Source organism: Uranotaenia lowii, chromosome 2, assembly GCF_029784155.1.
Source record: "Uranotaenia lowii strain MFRU-FL chromosome 2, ASM2978415v1, whole genome shotgun sequence".
In the NCBI taxonomy this organism is placed as follows: domain Eukaryota; kingdom Metazoa; phylum Arthropoda; class Insecta; order Diptera; family Culicidae; genus Uranotaenia; species Uranotaenia lowii.
This window is the reverse complement of record NC_073692.1, coordinates 192,017,792-192,029,626: the sequence shown is the minus strand read 5'-3', so window position 1 is coordinate 192,029,626 and position 11,835 is coordinate 192,017,792. Positions and strand designations below refer to the sequence as shown.

Below are 11,835 nucleotides of genomic sequence, written 5' to 3'. Positions count from 1 at the left end.
GATATGGGTCAGCTTCAAAAATATATGTAATATGTAATGTAATATGTAATATTATTATCACTTTAAAAGTGATCATCGATTCTAAATTCGGCATGAATTACATGTACTGCTCTATTTGAGAGACTCCAAAAGTCTAATGATCATAACAAACCAGTGAAAAATTGAGAGTAATCAATCATCAACGTTTGATATTAGGTTTCCAGCTACTCCAACTAATGGGTTTGTTGCAGTTATCTTCTAAAGTTAGTAAAAAAAGGCATCAGGGCGGTGTAGGACCAGCTACTGTTCCAATTTTTTTCCTCCCACTTCAAGCTGCATCACGACGATCCTATCCCAGACCCAGCCCATTCGTTTGGAAACAAAGAAATGCATCGGATAAAAAAGCGCCGGTTGCATTTGCACGTAAAATGGGTCAAACAAACAGTTGATGCAATAAATGAGGTGTTCCCGAAAAAAAAAACAGCCGAGTAGGAAAAAACGGTACAAAACAATAAAAAAATCGTAACCAAACGCAATAATGACGGACAGATGTTATTATACCAAGTCGAGCACTCGAGCGGCGAAAGATGTGTTGGGGTGGTGAAATATTTTTCAGGTCATTCTTTGTTCTGCGAAATTGGGTGATGCACCGAGAACTGATTTGCCTTACGTAGATTAAACCCTGCTCCGCACCGCAGTCTATGAATGATATCACAATGTTTTTGTTGTTATACTTAGTATCTCATGTGATTGGATTTTTGAAAATATTACGATCAGTTTTGAATGATAGTTTTGAAATATCAATATGAATTCTCACGATTTTATGTATACTTAAAAAAAGAAAAGCCTCAAGATTTTGACTGAAGATGAAATATTAAAGCGTGAAAACATTGTTAGAAACTTCAGGTATCCGAAAAGGGTTAGGCTTAATAACAGAACGTTATCCAAATATACGGGAAAACTCTGCCTAGCCTTTTTTATCGAATATTTCATTATTTACCTGAGGAACCTGAAAAAGACAAATTTGAATTTGATTTCTAAACCAACATGGCGATATTGGGACAGCCAGTTTTTTTTCCGCAAAATTCCTTTTCCGATCCAGCTCTGGTGAGTTCGTCAGCGCACTTGCTCCAAAAATTCCCTTATGTGCGAGCTCCCATTGAGGTTTAATACTAGAGACCGAATAGAGGTATTTTTTAATAAGGTATATTTTAATAAGAGGTCGTTTTTTTTAATGTCACTATTAGCTGAAAGGACATCAGATGACTTGTCGCTTCTAGGACGTTTATCAACAAAGACATTGGGTTCCTGTGAAATCTGGAACAAAACATTTAAAAATAGGTGCCAAGTTATTTGAAACAGCTGGTTTGATATCGAATAAGATAGATGTCGAATTTCACCAGATGTCTCCCAAAATAGTCTCAAAAAGCACGATGACCTTTAACCTAAAACATACCATACTTTCTACCACACGTATGCACATGGCCGGGTCTGGCCTTTTTTTTGAAAACATGGAAAATACCTACTTGAAATTTGAACTTTTGCGTTTGCTTGAATGTGCTACATGATAAGCTGCAAATTTTTGTTAATATAACGTTTCTTAACATAATGTTGACGAAGCTCTTCCTGTCTTTAGATAGAATTCAATTAACCTGTTTGTAATCTTTTGTTCGTATAAAGTGTGTAACACTGTTACATGTAGTAAATATTTACTTAGATATATTTGTATACATTTCGTTATTTATTTATGTATTCGTTCTTAGTTCAAATATTATTGATAACATTAACCAAGAGCAACAAGACAAAATAAGCCTTTTCGAAATGCCATTGCATAGAAAGGTATGCATTCATACCACGCGCTTCACGTCATAACACTGCATTCAAGCTTGCATACCAGTTCTTCTTCTAGGAAGTCGAACTTATTCGGGACTATTTCAGGCGTTCTTGATTTAGCGTCGCCTTCAGAGTTTGACCTCGTAAATGTTGGGATCCAAGGGCGGATCGAAATGAGAGGGTAGATTGATTTTATGTGGGAAGGAAAGGGAGGCTACCAACCCGTGCCGAGAGCGTATATATGGCAAAAACCGACGCTCGAAAGGTCGATGACCGCCTTCGGTGATCATCGGAATTCCCTTTGAAAAAAACCAGATTTTCCAAAACTTGCGACCTTACTGAGGATCCCAGGAATTCACCTCTTCCACTTTGATCCTGACCGTGATTTAAGCCAAAGTGAGTGTTTTTTGTACTTGGCCCGCGTCCGCAGATGTAATGTGAACACGTGAAGTGTCCTTCTAGATTAGATTTAATTGTTCCATATTTTGTTCCTTCGTTAACAGGACGATTTAGTTTAGCTAGCTAGTTGAGCGTGTGCTTAAAACCGTGTGCTCGCCTTTAAAAATAAAAAAGGTAAAAAATCTTTGGATTCTGTGTGTGAATGACTGTGTGTGCTAATTATTTTCGTTGAACAGCCGTTCAACGGCTTTTTATTTAGGTGCAAACACAACGCTTCTAGCGATAGCTAGCTGACCTGCCGCTCGAACCCGCTGAAGGTGCACGGAACAGGATTAAGGTTTTCCCGACCAGGAATTGTCGGAAGTGAACCACCCGTCAACACGTGGTTCAGTGGTCTGCCCGTTACAACCCCTTTCAGGCCACCAAGACTGATTCGCTGCTGATCTGTATCATCATCACCGCTGAGTTTTCGCCAACATCGACACGCCGTAATCAACGTCGTTCCCGGTCACTGATGAGCCGGTGATACTCCGCCCAGCAGTCGAATCTATTTTCGGCAACCCCGCAACAATCAGCTCTACTTTGCCGACGTAAGCCGAAATGGTACTGTAAGTACAACTAAAAATAACCCATGCGCATGTGAAGGAGATATATTTGGCCATTCTAAAATTAGCCACACACAGTTTTTTGGAAACCCTTTAAGTCACGAGGTTTCCCAGTTGAGAAGGCTGCGCCAATAACAGCCCATTAGGTGATATGAATAAGAAAATAGCAATTGCTTCGATAGCTTTTACTTAGCTCGAACTTTAGAACGGCAAAATTTGAAAGCATTTTCTCAACTAGATATGAAAAAATGGAGTACAAAATTTACTTTCAACCAGCACCGGATAAAAAATATGCATGCCATTCGAAGTATTTGACTCACAAAACTGCTCGAAAATAGCAAAAGCAATTACTAGAGCTTTATTCATATCAGCCATTCTCACCCACTAAGCACACGTAGGGAAAGCAGGAAAAGGAACCCCAAAAAGCTATGATGTAACCTAGGTAGAATTCAAAAATAAAAACTTAGTTTAAGATTGTACAAAAATGTAAAAATTGTCATCTTTTCGTTAATTCCGTCTCAATACAACACTTTTCAACCCGCTAATAATGTATTTTGTTGAATAGTAAGAGAATTCATGCTTTCCCAGAACATTAAGTCTGATTGAAAAAGGTGATTTCACGTGTTTATCCGTTCGTTTTTTAGTTTCTAGTTTTTTGTAGTTTGTTTTTTTGCTTCGGGAAGAACTGCTCGAGAAAACAGTTCCCTCGCTTATGCTTCGGTCACCCAGGGGAAAAACGGTATGTGAGTTCCTCCTGTGACGATCACGCAAGCGTGTGTTTTTTTCAAACGGATAGACCGTGGTTCGCGTCCCAGCTACCTCTTCGAATCGAAGGTGTAGTTTCCCTAGTACTTCTCCTTAACCCTCTCCTTCCCATGGTAGCACAGGTGATCCACAACTTCTCACAGCTCGCAATTGAACTGGGCGCTTTGGATCAACACCATTTTCTCACCGAATGTGTAGATATGAGTGAAGAAACATTGCACGAAATTTGAAGAAAATCGATTCGCTAGATTTTGCTCGGCAGATCAAAAGCTTAAAAAAAGTCGGATTTTTTTCGAATTTAAATCAAGTCATCATTTGTTGTTTAATAACTTGATGAGTTTTTAGTATTTTCCTCAAATAAAAATGCTGACGTGCAGAAGGTTGCTTATGCAAGCAGAATCAAATGATGGTTTACTTAGATTTCAACTAAAACATATAAATTGTCGAGTAAGTAAAGTGGATCACTGGTGATACACTGGGAACAAAACGTACTTTTCTTCTTGCGGAGCTTTTCATCAATTCTCATGAAAATCATGCCGTAAAAAAAATTCGCTTCAAGATAGTTATTTCATATTCTAAAATGACCACATGTCTCGAAATATTTGTAAAAGTTCGTGATTTTTTTCGAAAAACGGCATGTTTACCTTTCCTGGCGCAAAGTGTCATGGCGGCCATTGTTCAAGGCAAAAATGAAAATTTCAAATATTTCAATAAATAGACCATCGTGGGATGGGTATACCAATGGAGTTTTTTACCAAACCAGATCGTTTTAGTTTCTGATCCATGAGGTAATGGAATTCCATGTTTTTTTGCAATTATTTCTTGTTTTTTCATTTACACCCTATGTGTTGCTATCTTCCCAATGGAGCATATATGATCCACCTCAAAACCCTAATTTATCGAATGGATCATTAAAGTAGCCTTAAATTATGCATCTTTTGTTCTAGAACTTTAGTTGTAAATCAATATTTCTATTTTTAAAACGTGAAAAACCTCGTGGGAAGGAAAGGGTTAACTTTGGTCTCCCAATTGTTTCCGCATCCGCTTTTGGATCCTTAGTAAAACCCGCCCTGAGGTTGGGTTTCTCGCCGGGCAATAAAACTCGACGAGCGGTCCTCGAAAGAGGTGGCGCTTAAATCGCTCGTTTATGAACGCGAAACAGATTAAGAGAATCCCACCCCCGCGCCTGCTATAAGTGTTATTTAAATAAATTTTCCAGAAAGGTTTAATATTTATTGTTGTGATTATTTTTTCATTCGAGATACCGTCAAAGGGGGAATTAATTTTTAAGTACATTGACATTAAAAGTTTTCGTTATTGAATCGTAGCTTTAGAAAATTGATCCTGAACTTGAAAGGGGAGTTAAATTCGTTTTCATCGATGGCTTAAATCTTTAAAAAAAAATTTAAGGGTTTGGTCGATCAAACTGATGATTTCGGCATAAATAAGCTTTTGTTGGAGAGTCTCCCATTTCTCAAAAAAAAAAAAACTTATTCTTTACTCAAATCAAACAAACCCAAGCTTCCAGACTATTTTGCAAATTCAAAGAAATTACCCTTTAAAGAAAATAAATCAAATTTTGAAAAAAAAAAATAGGAGATAAATATTATCAGATTATAAGTTCAAAATTTCTTGATGCAAACTTGAACTAAATTAATGATTTTAGTATGAAATTTGGCTTAAAAAACTGCAATATTAACACATTGCGAACCTAATACGAGATATCTCGTTTTTTTTTGTTTGCCGCTAGAATGCTCCATCAAAAAGCATACTCGATAATTTTGAAATACTCAGAGCCCGACTCCGTTTTGCCCAGACATCGCCTTTTCTATGGCGCAGCCGTCGCTTGATCTAAAACGACTCAGTTTTCCGAGTAACGGCTACTCAGACGGCTCGAAAATAGGCACTCAGCGAATTCGAGTGCTTGTAGGCGACAACTGAGTAAAGTTGGATCAGTTTGTGCGAGACAGTCGACTTTGTTTGTTTTCGACAACAAAGAATTGGGAAATTTTTATGGTAAATGTACATTTTTAACGTTAATCTAATAATAATAACATGATTTTGATTTTCTTATAGGGAATTGCGATGATTTTTTTACGAATCCGAGGTGCATCAAACATCCGTCGGGGGAATATGAAATGGATCAACAAAACGGATTTTTTTCAAATAAAGATTTTTTACATTAAATATTTTGACTTGTTTTCTATTGCATCAACAAATCCATCATTCTTACCAACAATTGTACAGGTTTTTACTTTTCCAGCATAAAAATCCGGTCTAAAACCGTTCCGAAATCATTCACGCATTCTGAGTAACCCAGACTCAGAAGTCGCGAAAAGGGCAGTTAGTCAGTTCTGAGTAAAGGCCGTTTAGTCAGAACTGAGTAAACGCGGTTTTGGCGACAACTGAGTAACCGTCACTCTGAACTGAGTAGCTGAAAGTTAGCGAGTAATCCAAATGTTATGAATTTAAACCTCATTCTCCAAAATTTAACACAACTCTTCCCGTTACCTAAATATCTATATCTAATTAGCAGAATTGGAGCTATAAGTTTCTGAAACTTAAAATGCCGAATTTTGGTGTCCTTGATCTGTTAATAACGTTAAAAAATACACTGAAAAATAATATTTGTTTTAAAAATAAAATTTGAGTTTTTTTTGGATACAACAAAAACTCAAATTCTACCCTTTTATTTGCGATTTTCAGCAGAATTGTGTTTACAAACTAATTTTGTTTAAAATTAAAATCTGGAAATTGAATTGAAAAGAAGACAAGAAAAACCGAAACTCCACATTCTATATCTAAGAAACCCCTGGACTATTTTTTTCAAATTTTGCATTTATAAGTTACGGCAACTGTTGTGTTTAGTGTCGGATTCTTCTCTCACTCTTCTGGACCACAATATCAATAAACATCTATCACCGCCAAAATTCGTTAATCAACTGACCTATTTTCGTTTTTCTTTTTTTTTTCTTTAACCGTTTCTGAAAAAGCCTTTTACACGCTCAGAAAATAATATTAAATTGAATGTATATATTGATCAAAAGGATTAACCATTATTTTAAACCATTCTCATCAATATCCTACAATCTCCTTCTCCCCTACTCTTTAAATATTATTTATGCATCATATTTTATTAGCAAGTTTTGTTTCTCATCATAGAATTAAACAATTTCGATTTTTTTTTTCTATTCCTTCATAGCCACAATCCATCGAAACTCCATTAATACTGAAATACATTTTTTTAAATCATCAATTATTTCTCGTTTTTTTTTTCATTTGAGTTTTTTTTTATTTAACCTTAATGTTTTTTTAAATTAATATTTCTTTTAAACTTTTAAAGCCTCTATTGTTTTTGGTAACTTTTTTTTAGGTAATTTTCATCATTCATGCAACTCCAATCAATATTTTTTAAAATGTGGATTCTGAAGTTGCTTTATTGTGTAATTAATTTTTCTTTTTTCCTTTTTATTTTCTCTCTTTTTATGTTTCTTTTTTTTTCAAGTCGAACTTATTTTTCAGAAACTTTGCATTTCCATCGAAACTCCATTACTGCTGAAATACGTTTTTTTTAAATCATCAATTATTTCTCGTTTTTTTTCTTATTTTTTTTCATTTGAGTTTTTTTTAATTTGACCTTAATATTTCTTAAAAACTTTCAAAGCCTCCATTGTTGTTTGGTAACTTTTTTTAAAGTTATTTTCATCATTCATGTAATACCAATCAATGTTTTTTTAGAGTGTTTATTCTGAAGTTGCTTTATTGTGTCATTAATTTTTCTTTTTCCTTTTTATTTTCTCTCTTTTTATGTTTCTTTTTTTCAAGTCGAACTTATTTTTCAGAAACTTTGCATTTCCATTGAATCTCCATTAATACTGAAGAACATTTTTTAAAATTATCAATTATTTCTCGTTTTTCCTTAATTAATTCCTTTGAGTTTTTTTTTAATTCAACCTTAATGTTTTGAAATTAATATTTCTTTTAAAGACTCCATTGTTTTTTTGGTTGCTTTTTTTTAAGCAACTTTCATCATTTATGCAATTCCAATCAATATTTTTTTTAGAGTGTGGATACTGAAATTGCTTTATTCCCTTTGACGGAAAAGAGTAGTAGGACCACTAGAAAGATTAGTAGGAATTCTACTAGCCGCCTACACACTACCAAAAAAATCTGTAAAATTACATCACATATGATGTAAATAAAAAGAAGCATCATATATGACGGAATTTTCAGTGGGAGTTGAATATTACAAAGCTCAAAAAGCTGTATAATTGAGTAAATGTAATAATCGAAGGCATGTAATTATCAAAGACAAGTAATAATCAAAGTCATGTAATAATCAAGTGCATAGAATTTAAAAATTCATTGAATTTTCAGAATTATATTTTTTTTATTTCTTTTGAAATGTGATTGTAATTTTTTATACAAATAAAAAAAACCAATTTAACGGCATTTTTAATTTATTTTTAATTGCATGTTTTTAAACCCCAGAAACGTCACGCATAACTATCGCTCATTTGATAAATCAATGCTGAATTCTTACCAAAAATCTTATATATTCGCTGCCATGTTGAATGTTGATATTGGTTTTTACTCCACCATGCGAACACAGCGGGATGATTTCTTTGGTTACGAGGAAAGTTCACCAGGTGCAATCGAAAAGTTGTGCTCCCGGAAAGGGGTGGAACAGCGGGTGCAACAAAACGGATTTCCGAAGGCGCAAACATTGTCAAGAAGCATTGCCATGACAGGTTCGCTCAATGCAGTATTGAATTCCGATTCTTTAGCTTGTTTTTCCGGATTTGTCAGCCAATTGTACACTTAAAAACCATTAACTCAGAAACCACGAAGCTCCTAAAATAAAATAAAATGGTTAATTGATGAATTACGCTTGAAATACTTTTCAATGTTGTAGTGTTAATATAATTGGACCATAACCTAAAATGAGTCTTACCATTTTCTCTAGCCGGTCAAAGGCTTTCAATCAGAGGGGCACCAAATGAATAAAAGTACCCGGAATGCCAAAATTTTTCCCGGAAATAATAGATCCTACTGCTGGTAGCAATTTCTTAAACGGCAACTTTTGCTGTGTTGACACTGCATCTATTGAATAGCAAAATAAAAAAAAATGATAAATGAAACGAGAGTATAACAATTCTTACCTTACCGAGAATGGATAATCTTAGATGCTCTAATAATGGCGCCTCACTTGATGATTGAAGGAACAGTCAGAGAGGAACAGTGTACCTATCTTCTTTTCGGAAAGTTCACTGTCCTTACTTTTTCTCCGTTGAAGAATTTTAACACCTTTTGAACTGATTTTATTCACTGGCATTTTTCTAACGTAGGTTCTGTAAAAATATGTTCAAACGCAAATAAAGAGAAAGACAGCACAAAGAAATTGTTCAACCTTACCAATTGTCCTTGCGGCTGTTAAGTGATATCGAAGGAAGCGCTAATCGTTGTTGCGCCAACTTACACCAATTTAAACTCTTCCGCCAGCAACGGGTAGTTCCGGGTTTCACACGATTAAAACTAAAGAAAAAAAAGTTTTCTTTCAAAGAGCATTCTTCTTCTTCTTCTTCGTTCTTTTGCTGACACTACTGGTAGCTGTCAGCTTGTTGGTGGCACAGCTTTGTTTGCTATATTGCCCAAAGAACATTCAAATCGATTCGATTTTTAAAACAAAATACACCGGCACAAAACAAAACAATGTTCCGTCAAATTGGTCAAATTCCGTCCGTGTACCGCTGTTTTTAAATGTAAATGAGCCGGTATGCAGACAAATCACACGGAAATGCCAATATTTTAGTGAAATGCACAATTTGTTGAGAAATTTTTCCGCTGACTAAGGTCTCAACAATTTGTGTGTTGTTTTGTTATTCATGACTTACATTCTTAAAAATGTAAATTTATGTCAAAAAATTATTTTCCATGTCATTAAATATTCATATTTTTATGTTTCAGTGTTGTTTGGGATTCTAATTTCTATGGATTGCAAATTTACATTACCAAATCGCGTTACGCGTCATGTAACATTATTGGTTTTCAATTTCGGTGCTGTTAAGGATTTAAGGCACTCAATTCCACAGCCTTTTTTCTCTGTAAAATTCAACTCGCACTGAAAATTCCGTCTTATTTGATGCTTCTTTTTATTTACATCATATGTGATGTAATTTTTCATCAAATAATCATGTTCCGTGTCAAGTAATATTTGTTTTATTAAAATTCAGTGCTGTTAAGGATTCAACTTTTTTAAATCTGTGAATTTACATGAATACATCGCGTTCTATGTCATGTAATATTATGGGTTTTCAATTTCAGTGTTGTTAAGGATTCAGATTTTTTTGCTGTGTACTAGCCGTCCCATTGTTTTCTAGTGGAAAATGGCCCAACCGATACAGTAGAAATGACATTCCCGGTTCAGAATGACAGCTCTCGCTGACATATGGCATGGTTTGATGGTATTGGTGTGTTCGGTTCGTGTTTATGTGTGCGTGCATACTGAAAATGTGCGTATGGGTGAGTCATTTCAGGAAGTTTTTCAAATTGAAATAAATTGTCAAAAAAACATTTTATTTTTCAAAATATCTCTTTATTCATTATTAAGGGAAGGCACTTTTCACAAATCAAATTTTGACACTTTATGGCAACGATGAAGTGGAGATAACATGCGTTTGAGAACCGGCACTTGATGACTGGAGTTTCCGAGTACGGCGAAGTACGTAAGGTGGGCCGGAGAACATCTGAAAAATGAATTCGCTAGTATGAATATCAAACAAGAAATAATCTTATCTTAAAAACTTACTGGCTGGCTGCAAACGATAGTCCTGTCCTAGTTTGCTGTTTTGACCAATGGGCTCTGGCGGGTGATTTCCAGCAGCAGGTACTCCTCCCGAAAATGTTGAGCTGCAAATAAATTGAAAAATTCAATAAGAATTTACCCCATTATTGCGCGTTAAAAATTAAAACTTACCATTTTGCAATTCATGGCTCTCGTAAAGAAGGCTGGAGTCAAAATGGCCGTTGCGAAAATATTTTTTGTCTGGCCTGCTTGGATCACCAATAAATGCGAGCGAAAAGTCGTTAAGATGTTCACTCATTTGTTTTTTTGTATAGTATACTCATGATTGCATTTGTATGAGGGCAACCGGTGCAATCAGCTGATTTGACTTATGCACGTTGATATTTTAGACCTCAATTTTTGACTCCTAACGCAACCCTACGCGCGAAATTTCTCGTTCAACAATGATCCGCATTAATTGGGTTGTGTCATTAATTTTTCTTTTTCCACTCACCCCCCTGAATCAATAAGATCTTTTAATAAAATTCAATCAATAATCACTGTCAGTTCTACATAATAATTTTGTGTTCTCACCATTTTTAATATGATTTTGTTTTTTTTAACCACTCAAGGATTTGGTCTTAATTGTACCGCTTGGTTTGGAAAAAAAATTTCTCTCTATTCTTCTCGTTAAAAAACCGTTCAATCTAAAAAAAAAATCATTTTTATTTTATTTTAACAGAATTTTCTACCAAAGCATGATTTTGTTTTTAATAATTTTTGTAAGAAATCTTAGAAGCTTTCCATTTTTTCGAATTAGCATATATCTATATTTATTCATTTTTATTTTCTCTTTTAAGAATTTCGCCTTCTCATCGAAATCCAATAGTTAAGATAATTATTCAACTCCGCCTTCCCATCGAAGTCAAATATTGTCTAAACAGAACTTCGCCTTCCCATCGAAGTCCGATTATTTATTTATTTTTTTATTTTTTTTTTTCAAGTTAAACTATTTTTTTTCGAAAACTTCGCCTTCCCATCGAAGCTTCATTAATTCTAAAATAATTATTTTTTTTTAATTTCTTTTTTTTTCAAGTCAAACTATTTTTTTCCGAAAACTTCGCCTTCACATCGAAGCTTCATTAATTCTAAAATAAAATTTATTTATTCTTTTCAACTATCATTCATTAGGATCTTCGCCTTCCCATCGAAGTCCTGGTTTCAAATAATGCCATTTTTTCAAAGAATATCATTTTACTGTCTCTTTTAATTCGTAAATAAGCTTCTAAGGTTCCTTTTTTTTCAATGTATATAAATTCTCATGCACTTTCTTTTTAAAACTACTTTCACTTAAATTCGTTGGCTTTCGCATTCACTTCAGATGTCTATCCACACTGCAAAGCATCTGGAAGATACTCACCTAATCTGGGGAGCCACAACCTACCGATTGTGCCATTGTCGGATTCTTCT

The 11,835-nt window shown here is 34.6% G+C and overlaps 2 long non-coding RNA genes across 2 annotated transcripts; both read right to left on the bottom strand.

The window, feature by feature from the left end:
- Positions 1-8,073: 8,073 nt before the first annotated feature.
- LOC129749229 (uncharacterized) lies at positions 8,074-9,127 on the bottom strand. The gene is made up of 4 exons (XR_008737970.1): positions 8,997-9,127; positions 8,749-8,932; positions 8,536-8,684; positions 8,074-8,435 (listed from the first exon to the last, which is right to left on the bottom strand). It is a non-coding gene; the product is annotated as an uncharacterized LOC129749229 (long non-coding RNA).
- A 1,062-nt stretch (positions 9,128-10,189) lies between these two features.
- Positions 10,190-10,850, bottom strand: LOC129749230 (uncharacterized). The gene is made up of 3 exons (XR_008737971.1): positions 10,558-10,850; positions 10,390-10,490; positions 10,190-10,327 (listed from the first exon to the last, which is right to left on the bottom strand). It is a non-coding gene; the product is annotated as an uncharacterized LOC129749230 (long non-coding RNA).
- Between the last annotated feature and the right edge of the window lie 985 nt (positions 10,851-11,835).